Here is a 14,739-nt window from a genome sequence, read left to right on the forward strand (position 1 = left end):
TCACCTAAATCATTCAACTACAATTGTATGATTTTATTAGGCCATTGACCTCAGAAATCAAAGTAGCACTAATGTATATTCATGGAGAACTTGGTTGAGTGGGAGTGCTCATGTCTTGCTAGAAGGATAGGTAGCTTGGTGATTTTCTCACGCATCCAAAACAGAAAGGTCGCATAGAGGAATTTCGGGAGAGCAGCAGTCAATTCCCTTTCCTTTCCATCCTTATTTCCTTTTTTTCTTTTAATTTTTTTTTTCAATCAGTGAAACATTGTTTTAGCTGTTAGCAGGTGATGGAGTGAAATCAGAATCCTGCTGAATAAAAACCAAAATGCAACATTGGAATAAGAAACCAGAAAACCTCTGGTAATGAAAAGTCAAAAAACATGAGCCAGGGAGACTTAACAAGCTATCACAATGATAGGGTTTAGGTCAATGTAGTCTGTAAATAGCAATCTCAAAGTAAATTTTATGTCAGTTTGAAAAATCATATATTTAAAAAAATTTTCCACAGCTGATGCTGATTATCGTTCTGTGACAGTACTGGGGGGGAAAAAAACGTCAGAAAAATTTAATCAAAACGTTCTACTTCTATGTTAAGGGTAGATTCTCCTATCATCTATGACAGGTCATGCTGGGACTAAGTGTATTGAAGTAAATGCCATGAGGTATTTTGAAACAGATGCATTTACATCAGAATAAGCCTTGCTGTTCAAAATTCTCTTTGCAGTAAGAGAGAGTAAGGTGGCTTAAACACTGATATTGGATTTGTGGTGTAAAGATCTTATATATAATTTTAGACTCTTAATTATCAGCAAGTTACAAATAGATCTTTCCAAAGGGTATTGTGTATGGTTGTGACTGAAACCGCTGTAACCCCCTAACAAAGCAAAATGATTAGGTTTTGCTTGTTCTGTATATATGGGGATCCCCTACAAGTCAGCTTGGTCCCATAGAATCAAGCTGTGAGGCAATTAATACATATGCATTCAAACTGACTAATGATATCACTCTAACTAAAGTAGAACTTCTGTAAAAGCATCATCATACCCATAGTCCTCTTGTTTCATTTACTTGAAGACAATCATGTAACACAGGTGATTTTCTAAAGCAAATAGAAATTAAAAAACCCTCAATGTTCAAACTACTATTTAGAAAGAAAAAAAGCCCTCAAAAAGCCCTACATAAAACCACCACTCTCTGTTCATAAAAAGCTGGAAAGGTTGAAAAAAGTAAGTTAAGGACATTGAGTGTTACACTCCCAGGCTGGTGGTAACTTATGACTTCCCTGTAACATGTACCGCAGAGTACAGCAGTTTTTGTGTTGAGTTACTAACACATCGTTATCATTCAGATGAAAGAGTAAGAAAATGTAATGGCATTTGGCCTTTGACTTATACTGGACTCTGGAACAGATCAATTTTTACCAATTCTGCATTGCCTATGCTTCCAAACTGGGAAAAATGCAGTAGCAGACTAAAAGCACAACAAACAGCTTGATGAAATTGTCCTCTCAGTGCAGAATAGTGCCAATGCCAATGTGGTTATTATGCATACAGTTATCACTCCTGCCTTCCTTTTCCTTTGTTCTTATTATTTCTTTTTCTTTCTGCTAAAAATTTTCCATTTGACAACTTCTTAATTTCCAAGTTGAAGTGCTACATCTCTGTTTAAATATTTAAAAAATTACCTGGTGTTTCTATAAATTGAAAAAAAAGAACCAAAAATCTTTCTACCAAAGCCCTGTGAATCTGATCTATATGCCTGGGTAAATTTTGAAATGTAATAAAGTCCTTAATTCCCCAAGGCTGCGCCATATAAGCCCCTTGGTTTCATGTGGGAGCTGAGAAACTTTAACACATGTGGGCTCTGAAGACTTCAGAAAATATTAGCAGAATGTAACAGAGATTCACATTCAAGGTATCTGAATTTTTAATCCATCTTCAAGTTTAGTAGGAACAACAACCTACTTGCCCTAGGAAGAATATTTATTTGAATAAAACTGGGCACACTGGGGAAAGCTGTATTAAAGACAAGAGTTGCAATTTACATGTGGAATCCATTATTGTGACATAATACCTATTTACTGTTTGAGGTCATCACATAATTCTAAAAAACAAAGCAATATAAATAAAATCTTAGAGCTTAATGGGTAATGTAACATCTAATGTACTGACTGTTGTCACAGGATAATACTATAAATCTTTATACTTCAATTTAATTTAGGACACAGAAGAAATCCATTTACAAGCACTTAAGATGTGTTAGGATGTTAGTAGTACTTGCTTGGTGATTTACCACAATGACCTGAGTTATAGAGAAACTATTTCAAGTTAAGGGAAAAACTGACCTGGGTTCAAGTTAAAAACAAATGTTCTGACAACTCAAGTTTGACTCATCTGTCAGTATCTCTGAGTTCTTTCCAAGAAACAAAACATTGGTTTTTTACTGTTATGTTGGTTCTTAATCTTCAGTAGATACTGGTATACTGGGAGTAGGAGAAATAAGCTAGAGGAAGAACAGGGAAAAAAACCCCTAAATGAGAAAACAACTAGCAAAATGGAATCTGAACTTTCACTGTGAGTAATGGAAGCAGGCAGCTTCCTGAATGGAAATTCTCTACAAGAAACAGTTCTGTCTACATGGAAATCAAAATGCTGTTGACAATAGTGGCTTCATACTTTAAGTATGATAGGACAGGTATAGTGGACAATTATTGCTATTTGGATTAGATAAGAAATAGCAAATTTACTTTAAGAAAATTGTCAAAAGGTCTGGTGCAGTTAGAAGCTGTTATCTAGTAAATCAAATAGAAAAAGATAACAGGTAGTTTGCCATAGTTGAGAAACATAAGAAATAGCTACCCTTTCCACTGCACATATGAATAAATTACAAAATACAATTTAATTCAGACTGGTAACTAGGGGAGGGTGCACAACCAGTCTTCCTAGCAGAAAAAGACATCTGTCTTATCCATCATTCATTGTGGAATAACAGTGTTGTGTCACATTGAACAAAATCAGTACACCCTCATTTTCCAAAAGTAGGAAAATTTCCAGAGGCTTTGTTTTGGCTCTGTACTTATTCATGTATCCTACCAGCATTGCTTGCTATCTCTGAGACACTGTATAAATATTAATTAATTATTCCTTGCCATAAATCTGTTAAATAGATTATTATTTTAAACACTGTCAACACCATCATTGAAAATTAGAGACTTTTCAAGGCAAAAGTGACATTTTTGTTCTTTCTGCTTGAATTATTTTCTGTGGACTGGTTTGGTTTAGACTGCAGCAGTAAAATGCCCATTTCTCTTTGTAAGAGATCTGCGAGGGATAAGGATAATCTGAGAATGTGAAGAATATCAAGACCTTATTTCCCACTCCCTGATGGCTCATGACATTATCAGGCAGGTTATTATTATATAAAGAAGGCATTGCTTGTGTCAGAGGCAATGCTTTGTAACAAGCAGTAAAAGCCAACATGAAAGGTCCATTTAATATCTTGGTAGTGATGGCCAGCTTTTGGAAATGAAGCCCATAAAAAACACCTTGGGATATTGAGAATTTGTTACCAACCCTCCCAAGCTGCATCAACAATTCCACTGAGTCTTGGTGGAGCATGGTACTCAGATTTTTAGCCTCAGCTGCTTTTTCCTGCTACTGCTTGTCTAGTGGGAAAAGCTAGTACATCTGACCCTTTGCAGAAGACAAAAGATTAATTTATAATTGGAAATACAGGGACCAAAAATTGTAGTTGAAGATCTGTATTTACTCACCCACAGATGAAATAAAAGCAGTTGACTCTGAAATGATTGTTCACTATCTGAATTTTAAATGTTCTTGTTTGCTTCGGAGGATCTTATGGGAATTTTTAATAGAATTTGAATTGTTGACAATCAAGAAAATGACAATTTTTAAAAAATTCTTACATAGGAAATTGCCTCAATGCTTTGAATGCTCTGCTCTACATAGCTTATTTGGTTAGTTTAATTGTAAAGAGGAGTAAATATTTTGGTTGTGCTGGAGCTGTCTAACAGAAATGAAAGATGGAAAAGGCATATTAGGTCACCTTGAGGGCAAATTCACAGGTGCTGGAAGCTGGTATAATTGCACTGACGTCAATTCCCATTCTTTTCACTTGGAACTGCAGATGCTCAGCACCCCTGAAATCCCTGACGTGTATTCAGATTGTTCTTTTTATTACAACACAGTTTTTAGTGCATAGTCCCCTACATTTTTGCTCATTAATGTGGTGATGTATTGACTAACATAAACATTCCTGTACTACTGTATGTTTTCACATTTAGCATATTTAGCAGATTTAGTCTTTGGCAACTAAATGCAAGTAGAATGATACTTGCACCTTTTATACCAGAGAGCCAGGAGTCAAACCAGAAGAATCTGCTAATGCATCTACAGAGGTGTAAATCACCAACATGGCTTCAAGTCTGGAGTGTTTTGATTGTGAGAGAATGAAGCAAAAATGTGGCACAAAAGAAAAATGCTTTGCAGAAACCATCAATAAGTAATGACTTTGTAAACAAGAATTCCAGTTCTTTTGGATTCATTGCCACCGAGATATACTTCAAAGAATGTTCTAAGCAGAAAGTTTAAGAATAAGGGTTGACAAATTTCTATATCTTATATATGGAAATTATAATTTAAATATAATTAGTAAATTATAACTTGATCTATTTATCATTTTTTCCAATTGTTCACATTTTTTCATTTTTTTTTGAATTGTCGAGGATTTTTGAAAGGGCAGCATAGGGTAAAAGTAAGCAGTCAGAAAGGGATATTTCAGAAAACGTTAAATGTATTTTAAATAACTAGCAAGTGGGATAGTTTCTGGGTTAGAGCTGCTGCTTAGAATCATAGCGCAGCAGTAACTTAGACAGTGAGATGGAGAAATCGCTTACACTTGTATCTACTCTGAGTTCCAAGAAAAAATGTGGTTGCTATAGCAACTGCCACATTACACTTATGCAGTCTCTGGAATAGATTAACTTGCTGAAAACCTCAAGGTTTTGTTTGACTGTTGAGAACTGCAGCTATATGTGCCGAAGTTACTTAATCAAAGGTATGTTAGTGTGCGTATTCTTACCTGTTACTTACTGAATCTTTGGCTTGTTACTTTAGCTTAGTTTTTTTTTGTAGCATGTACTAATTCCAAATAACTTTGTCACATTTATTTAGTGTTTAGGTGGAATCTACTTGGCTATATGTACATATAAGGTACACAGTGAATGTGTGAAACATACTATAGAAAATTTCCTGTCATGAGATATAGCCAAGGGGTTTAGAAAATCAAGGTATTTCTTTACTCTAGGAAGTTTGTTTGGAGACCATCCTAAGATTCTGTAAAAAAATTGATCATTAATCACTATGGGAGCAGAAAGCAAGCCATGTGTTTTGTTTTTGATGGAAATTCACTCTGTGGGCTCAGTGCAGTAGGTCAACAATTGCAGATGAAGTCATCTAACATACTTCCATTATTTGAACGCAAATTCACGCGTTATAAGTGCTTAAATGCAGTGATTCTGAAGGGTGATGATTTATGCCTTCCTGATGTGTTTAAGAACTTCAAAAGTTTAACTACCTAAGATGCAGGGAAATTCTGCTGCAAATATTTTTTGGATGGTGTTCATGAAGAACAAAATACAAAATAAACATAGGGTGCAGCTGTAGAAAACAACATTTTTCTTTGAACAGCTGAGATGCCACAACATCTCATGCTGTGCTAGGAAAACTGTAGATATTTTGAATTGTAGGCCTTTTGGGCCTCCCCAAGCTGTGATTTCTAACAGAGAAAGTAGGTATTTTAGTAGACATACCTAGAATAATTTAAAACTGAAATCCTGGGATTATATGCATTTGTATGTTGTAGTAGGTGTTTTTGTTGTTGTTATTCTAGACCATTTCCTCTGTTCTAGGGAGGTAATATTTTAGCGCTGCAGTTGCTTTTAATTCTTCCCCCTGCTTAATGAACAGTTTTTGTTATCTCCTGCTGTCTCTGTTCTGGGCTTGCCCTGCTGGGGCAGGGAGCAAAGCACCTGGCAGAGTCAGGGTTCTTGGTTGCTTTGGTGCTGTTTTTCTTCTAATGTGAAATGAAAAACTCTGCCTACTTTGCATGTATACTTATTTCTCCCTCTCACTTAGATTTTCCACAATGTTGAATATATGGCAGCCCCTCCAGAAAGCAACTGGGTATGGTTCTTCCACAGGTCTGAGCTTTACCTGACCTCCTAGCCAGTCACCTAGTACCCTTCCTTTTCTGAATTTAACTCTTTCTTTAGAGTTAATTTTTCTTTTTTCATGCTCCCATGGCAAATTCTGACAGACTCTGAAGCTTTACTTTGTTCAGATGTTCTATCTTTATTTTACCTTTTTTTTTAGCCGGTGTTTCTTATTGATTTTTTATCTGTTTGGTGATTATTTGGTGATGTGACTGTGTGGTACTCTATTTTCTGTTTATTGCTCAAAGTTTTAGACTGAAGTAGTGCTTTCTTCCAGCCTTCAAGGTAATTTCTGTTTTTCCCTGAGGGGACACAGAAGTCTGGTGCTGAAACATTAGCGAGTCTTTTGTAATGAGTGACAGTAATTTCATTTATTTCTGTACCTGATACAATAACTCTTACAGCTTATTTGAATATGTCACTTGGTACTTTACATAAAAGTGCTGCATCATTTTCTTTGTAACATCCTTACTTGTAGATTTAACAGCACCAGGTTATCCAGGATTGCAGTTATTGGCTCTATGTGTTTATGAAATACATTATCATAAATATTCATGATTTCTTGTGTGTATTTGATATCAGTTTGCAATGTTAATCCTGCCTCAGGACCAACTTCCATCATGACAAGTACAAGAAATATATTCTTCTTGCCTACTTGTGAGCTTCATAAATTAAAATCTTTGAAATACACACAATGTAATTTGCCTTGCTTTGTGCCCTATGGTATTTGTCTCAATATCTTGTCATTGAGTTTTCATAGGAGCTACATTTTTTTTCCTTGTCAGGTAACCTGGGTTCTGTCTTTGTTGAAAACTGTCACTTTATTCTTTTGTTACCCACTTCATTTTGTCATCTTGGAAAACAGGTTCCTGTGCTGCCCCTTCCATGGCAAAACACATCCTTGTGCTGTGTTGGAGGTGGTTAGACTCAGTGATTATTTAAAGATGGAACACTCTTGTTTAGAGTGCTAGGGAAATTAAAAGAAGAGAAAAATGGCTTCTAGACAGAAGGAGGCTGTCTTCAACTCTTTTCACTGTAAATCCAGCTGAAAGCAAAGCTTGTATGAAACTGCAGCGCACCGTGGGGAAACTATTCCATGTATGCTTCATTCACTTGGGTTGGTTTGTTGTTATTTTTTTTTCTCCCAAGCTTCTCACTCTTAGTCAATATTAAAATCTGGGTTTGGCTATAGTAATAATGTTATATATTCATGTGAAAGTGTGTGACATCCAGCTTAGTTTTCTGAGGATGACTTTATGAGCAGACACAGGGATACAGTTGAGAATTACAATTAGCTGAACATTTCTGCTCAGTTTTCTTGATTATAGGCATCAAACGTATTTTTATCGGTATTTCCATTAATTCATTTTTTGCTCAGTTCCCATAACCAGATAGCTTTGAAATTAAGGATGATTTTTAGTGCATAAAATACTTGAAGAAAAATGCCTACTTATTACTTTTATATTGATGATAAATTCTCAATATCAAATGAGAACATTTTACCACTAAGAAGTCCTACAATTTTGTATATCCCAGTTTTCATTCACTATTAGCAACATTCATACTTGTCAGGACCTGTCACCTTTTTCACAATTTGCTTTACTAGTATATTAGTTACAGTAAAAACTTAGCTCATTGTTTACCCTGCAAAACTCACTTGGCTCCCTTGCATTGCTAAAATTATGTCCAAGTTTGTTTGCTACTGTTTTTTCACTTCTAAATACATCCGTAGGTGCAAAAGTTGAGAAAACAATTAGACATTCCAGCGACTTTTAGAAAGAATCTGGGTTATAAACAGGGCAAACCATGTTTTGGTACACAGGGGGATGAGGATTGGGGCTGTTACAAGGTGTTCTCTGTGAGAGCAGCCCCTGGCAGAGTCAGTTTCAGCTGCCTCCGAAATGGACCCACCACTGGTCAAAGCAGCCACATTTGTGTATAAATGTACTTCAGAAAGAGTAAAAAACGCTGCACAGCAGCTGTGAAAATGAGGACTGAGACATGAGAGAAAATGTTGAAACCATGGCACAGACACCAAGGTCAGTGTAGGAAGGGAAGTAGGTGTTAACAGGTGCCAGAGCAGAGATTCCCGGGCATCCCGAGAAGCAGAACATGGTAATGCAGGTCAGCCACCTGCAGCCCGTGGAAGACATGGGTGGAGCAGATATGCTGCAACCTGCAGCCCACAGAGGATCCCAGGATGGAGGAAGTGGTTGTGTCATAAAGGAAGCTGCAGCCCAGGTGGAGCCCACACTGGAGCAGGTTTGCTGGCAGGAACTGTGGCCTGTAGAGAACCCACACTGGAGCAGTCTGTTCTGAAGGACTGTGCTCTGTGCAAAGAATCCATGTTGGAGCACTTTATGAACAGCTTCAGTCCGTAGGAAGGACATACACTGAAGCAGTTCAGGAAGGGTTGTATCCTGTGGGAAGGACCCAATGTTGGAGCTGGAGAACAGCGTGAGGAGGAAGGAGGAGAAGTCATGAAGTGTTACTATGGACTGACCACAACCCCCTTTCCTTATCCCACTGTGCCACTTAGAGCAGGGAGAAAGTTGAAGAGTGATGAATGAAGGAGGGAAGTTGATCCTGGGAAAAAGGGGGTGTGAGGGCAAGGCATATTTAGTTTGGCCTTTTTCTCATCATTCTGGTCTATTTTTAATTGGCGGTAAATTAAATCAGTCTTCTCCAGCTAGAGTCTGTTTTGCCTGTGGCAGTTTCCTGTCCTTATTAAGCCATGAGCATTTCCATCTTATTTTATCTCCTTGTTTTGCTGAGGAGGGGGAATGGAGAGTGGTTTGGTGGGCTTCTGGCAGCCAGCCAAGGTTAACCCATTGGACATTTCTTGCTTTTGCAGTGTTGTAAGAAGTAGAAGCTATCTTTAGTTGATGGATTCCTCATGCGTAAAAACACAGTTGTGTTTTCTATTATTCCAGTATTTATTGCTGTACCGTTTGCTATGCTCTATGATATGATGACAGCAGAATCTACATGTAGAACTTCCCTAACCCAGAGTTCAGTAAATCGGGGAGCTGATACTAAATGAAGTACATGTAATTGAAAAGGCAGGGGACCCTGATGTATTCCAAATGAATTTTGAAGGACACACAAAGGGAGTACCTTCCTTACACATTCTAGACAGAATTTTTTAGCACAGAACAGATAAGTGGAAAATTTTAATGCTTTTATAGGGATGTCCACTTAATCTAATTTTTCCCAGCTAATCATTCATTCTTTTATCTCTTACCGATCTTTTTATCAACAAATTACAATCTTTTCTTCCACCGATATTCTAGATACTAAAGTGTAACATTGCAAAATCACCAAGGGCAAGGAAAATAGAACAAGGTATGTGAGGATTAAAAAAAGGCAGAAGGGAAAGGAAAATGAAAATGCAATAGGATGAGGTGAGAAGAAAAAGAACAAAGATAAGTACTTAAATATGAAAAGGACAGGGAGTGAAAAGAAAGAAAAGAAAAATATTCTGAAGTAATAAACAGTGGTTATTCACTTAATAAAACAAGTATATCTTTGAGTGTCTATGCAGGTATGTGTCTAGAGGACTCCTGAAGCACCTGTCAGCTGATTTTTTAGAGAAAACTATAACGATATAATTCAGCCATCAACACAGGTCCTACGCAGATGACACAAATGAATGTTTCTCTGCAGTTTGTGGCTTCTTGGTACCTCTGGTAGATTAGATCTCACTTAAAATTAGCTGTTAAAATTTGCGAATCTTTAAAGGACCTGTTGCAGGGTTAATCAAACTGTACAGGAGCTGTTGAAGAGTCATTCAAACTGTACAGAAAAAAATGGGCAGAGAAATAGGGTTTCTGCTGTGGAAGAGATTACAGGAAGGCAAACATCTGTAGTGAATTTCACTAAGGAAAACCTTCAGCACTGAGTGCCAAGGGCTATGTGAAGGACCTCAGTAAAATTAAAAACCCCATTCATTCAGAGTAAAAGACTAGAGAGGTATTACCAAGCAATAGCAGAGTGCATATGCTACTTGAGAAAAAGCTCTCTTAAAAGTTGCAGGGAGACATAGTATGTGACACAGTTTAGGATTGCTTTTTGGAATAGCATTCCATCTTTTTGGTGTAGGACTTAATTCATGTCTTGTGGACAAGCTCCTGCTATTCTGTCCTAATTCCATGGTCATCTCTTGCAGCCCCATTGTATCTTCCCATTGTTTTGTATTTTCAAACAAAAACAAACATCTGTTCTGCCAGCACTAATCTCTCTGAGCTCACACTGTGTTTTCATCATCTCTGACTAGGAAAATCATTCAGGCTGCAGTTTTTCCTTCACATTTATGCTTATTGGAAAGACTAAATACTTCATCTCACACTCAGGGAAGGAACTTGAAAATGCTGCCCTGTCTTGCTGAGAGCATTGCTGTCCTAGAATCATTTAACATCATTGTAAGTATCAGCATGAATATACAGAAATTACTCCAACTGAGCATGCTTTTTGAGTAGGAAGAAATCTCAGGTTTTTACACACAGAGGTGCCAACCAGCTCCAGTGTCAGCAGTGATTTTCCTTCTCTTTCATAAGAATACCTAGTAATGAAAACTGTGAGTTCAAGACTGATTGATCTGCTAGGCCTTCCTTAACAGAGCTCCTGAATGATCCCTCCATCTGTATGCAAAATGACATTTGAGCAACTGCATTTCATTTGTTTTGAGTTTTTTCAATGTATACAGATTAGATGAGTATTAGGATGTCCTAATTAACCATGCAGGGAGATAGGGGAGACTAGTTATGTACATAACTCAGACTCCTAAGGAGAAAGACATCTCCTTCCCCATTTCTCTGTAAGTTCGGTATCTGTCCCTTGTATTCCTTGTCCCATTCCCATTTCCTTCAACTTCAAAAAATTATTGCAAAATTTTGTCCCCCTCAAAGTGAATGAGAAATTTGAAAGCAGCCAGTTTCCCTTTCTGAAGCCGCTAAATTGATCTACACTGGACCTAAATCCCTAAATCATCCCTGACATAATTCTGTTGCCGTTAACTGGGACATGTATGCAAGTTATTGGGGTGTAAACAACAGGTTTGTTCAGTTCATAATGTACAATACTTTCAGCTTGGAATGTTAATTTTTTTCTGTATGGTTTTTACAATGGAAGTCATTTCAATAAAGCTTTCATAGGCAAAATGCTACAACAGGTATTTCCAGTTAGATAATATAGGATATACAACATAATCATGCATTTCAAAGTAGAAGAGAATGAACAAAGTAGACTTAATTAAGAATGGTTCATTTTTTGGCAGGACTAAATGTTTGTTTTCTCAATATCACTTTCTGTGGATTGCTTTTAGATTTTTTTCTTAATTTTCTTATTTTTAGGAGCTATGCTAGTTCTATTGTATTATTACCACATTCTATGGTACTTTCTAGGTGTTTCTCGGCAAAAGTGCTCTGTGTGACTTATAGACAGCGAGTACACATAAGATTGTAAGACCTTAAAAACGCAAAAAAAAAAAAAAAAAAAAAAATCACCAAAGACATAATTCACATGGAAATTATTTTTTGGTGAGATTTTTAGGTCAGTGTTACAACTCATTTTTTTAGAGCTTTTCAAGTAGCTGCTGCAAGGATTATCTTATAATGCAAACATTTCCCCCACTTTGCCCAAACTGATTTTATCCAAGTTGTTTTTGCTTCTGTATTTCAGAGTTGTGCAGAAATCATGGATGCAGTCCTGGTCAGATTGAGTCATATCATTGATTAGTTTTAGTGGGATAAGGGATAAGTATCAAGGTTTCTTACTATATTTAAATTTCTGAAAACTCTGTGTAAACAAAAAACCAGAGTTTTTGGTTGAGTGATCCCAACAGCTTAATGTGATTTTCACTTGCATACATGAAAAGCAAGTCATAAACTTACAGGAGGGAATGATGGAGAGAAAAATAAGGAAAGTTACGTTTGAGAGTAAATGAAATTAGTCAGAGCATTGTGATTCTACAAGAAACTAAATGATGCCATAATTAGATCTAGCCAAAACATTTTAGGAGAATGGCTTTTAAACCCACTAAACATATTGATTTATTATCTTAATGCATTTGATAAATAGCTTCAGAAAAGATAAAAGCAAACAACATGATTCAACAAAACAAACATATTTTATTCCTTCTCTCAAAATAAGAAAAATGTGATATTTAGCTTTACACCAAATGAAATTTTGAGATTAAACTCCCCCAATAAACAAACCCACCCCAAACAAAGCATTCTATTTTAATTGACTGACATGTTTAGACTAAGCAAATGCCATCACAGGGAGGTAGACTGAAAAGAGATATGAATTAATGATAAAGAACTGTATTCATATCCAGAGGTGGGATGTGGTAATTTGTGACATTTTTACTTTTTATTCTTCCTAGTCATTGGTGCCTCTGGGTTTACACTGAAAATAATGCAAGAAGAGTCTATCAATTTGGGTAGGTAAGTGAAAAAACCCAAGTTGTCTTAGGTCAAATGGGTAGGACCAATATTGTGAGGATGTAGTTTTTTTTTTTAAATTATTTCAGGGCATAGTCAGACCTATGTGGATCAGACTTTGTATGATAAGATTAATCTGTCCAAAGTATATTTTTCCATAAACTTATTTTCATGCAAATTTAAACTTTTATGGGAAATTTAACCTCTATATGAAAGCTGGTAGTTTATACAAATGGTTCTGAAAGTCATGATTACATATTACCAGGATGTGAAGCACTGACAATGTAGTCAGAAAGGTTTTCTCTATCTAAAGCAAGTTATTACTTTTAGAAGATGTATCATGGTTCTATAGATCTTAGAATTATGAGAACACAAGTAAGAAAAGAAGTGGATGGCTAACAGATCCTGTTTGCTTGTTTGTTTAGGAAAAATAAAGACTAAAAATGTTATTCAGTGTTGGGCTCAAATTTATTGCTGCTCTGATTCAGCTATTAAAAAACCCACTTATCCACAATACAAGGTGACACAGTAATGCATTTATAATATTCTGTGCTACCATTATGCTACCAAGCTTTGAATGCTAATAGAGTTATCTCTTGTTTGCTCAATACAATGTACGTGTCCTAGTTAATACTATGTATAGTGATTCTGTTGTTGTATTTTCAAATGCCACTTGTTTATAATCAAAAAGGATTTCCTATTTATGTGCATTTCCTGGCAACTGCTGGTTTTTTTTTGTTTTTTTTGGTTTTGCTTGTTTGCTTACTGAGAATTGATTTACTCAGAAGCTGTTATCTAAGACCATCCCTTGACCAGTTTGACTGATCCAAGTAGATCTGGTTGTTTCACATATCACTTTAATCCCTGATGAGGAGAATTTGCTTGATCAAAGAAAACAGTAGAAAATTTCAGTAACTTAAAGATGTTAAGAGAGCAACAAAAAAGCAAATGCAATTCAGTGTTAATTAATACATATTGAAGTTAAAATTAAACCTAGTGGTGCACTTTACAGCATTCTAAGACACGAGTATTGCTTGAAGAAAGGGAGAAAAATAATTATAAGGAGTTCAGTGCACAGCTCAGCTACAGTCAGGAAAGTTAGCATGATATTGGGACACATATGAAGTAGGGTGAAGAATAATAAGAGATTATTACAATACTTTTTTGAGTCAGTGGTAGGAGTTCTTGTATAGTACTGTATGCAGGGCTTTCCACACATCTCAGAGAAATATTAACCACCTATAAGGGGATTCAGAGAAGGCCAATAACAATTATAGAGAATCTGGAACACCTCTCATGAAAGAAAATTGGGAGGGTTTTCCTTGGAAAGATAATGAGTAAGTGGGAACACAATAAGAGTATACAAAATACTTAATACTGTAGAAAGATTAATAACAAATTTTCCTCCTCTTTTATAATACAAGACAAAAGAGGCATTAATGAGAACATTTATTTACTTATATTTAGAAAAATAGAGATGTCTATCCAAGACAGGATGTAGGCTTCCTTACATAATTATGCAATAAATATCTTCATGTAAAACCTAAGCAACATTAGGGTAACCTATTCCACAAGGACTCAGACCTGCAGAGACAAAGATCTACATGCTATACAGAAAACAGTTCAGGGATGTATATAATAAAGATGGTAAATTGAAAGCCAATATTTTTTCCCTCATGCATAAAGTAATTACATGGGAGAACTATAGTGCAACACAAAGTGATATAAACAAACATCTAGCAAAAGTAAAAAGAGATTGCCTGTTTATAATTTTAATCATGCTATACAAAGTCATTACAATTAATTATAAGAACTTAGTAAACCATAATACATCTCATTTCAGAGCTTAAACTTATGTCTAATGATATGAGACCGAACTGAAACTTTGTGCAGATTGGTGTAGATAATTTTCAGTCTGGAAAGATTTTACACTTTCCTGTGAAACAATTTTATTGGATGCTCTAAGAGATCATTAAGATTTGATGGACCTTGGTGTGATCTAATATTTTGATTCTTATGTTTCTGTATTAGCAAATATATTGCATCTCTCTCTGGTAAAGC

General features: G+C 36.0%; 1 long non-coding RNA gene across 1 annotated transcript in view; it reads left to right on the plus strand.

Annotated features, from left to right (window-relative positions):
- Nucleotides 1-5,023: 5,023 nt before the first annotated feature.
- LOC116444527 overlaps nt 5,024-14,739 on the plus strand; it is a 195,607-nt gene continuing 185,891 nt past the window's right edge. The window contains exon 1 of the long non-coding RNA XR_004240366.1: nt 5,024-5,079. This is a non-coding gene — a long non-coding RNA (uncharacterized LOC116444527). The remainder of the gene's footprint in view (nt 5,080-14,739) is intronic.

This window comes from Corvus moneduloides, chromosome 5 (genome assembly GCF_009650955.1).
Source record: "Corvus moneduloides isolate bCorMon1 chromosome 5, bCorMon1.pri, whole genome shotgun sequence".
Classification (NCBI taxonomy): domain Eukaryota; kingdom Metazoa; phylum Chordata; class Aves; order Passeriformes; family Corvidae; genus Corvus; species Corvus moneduloides.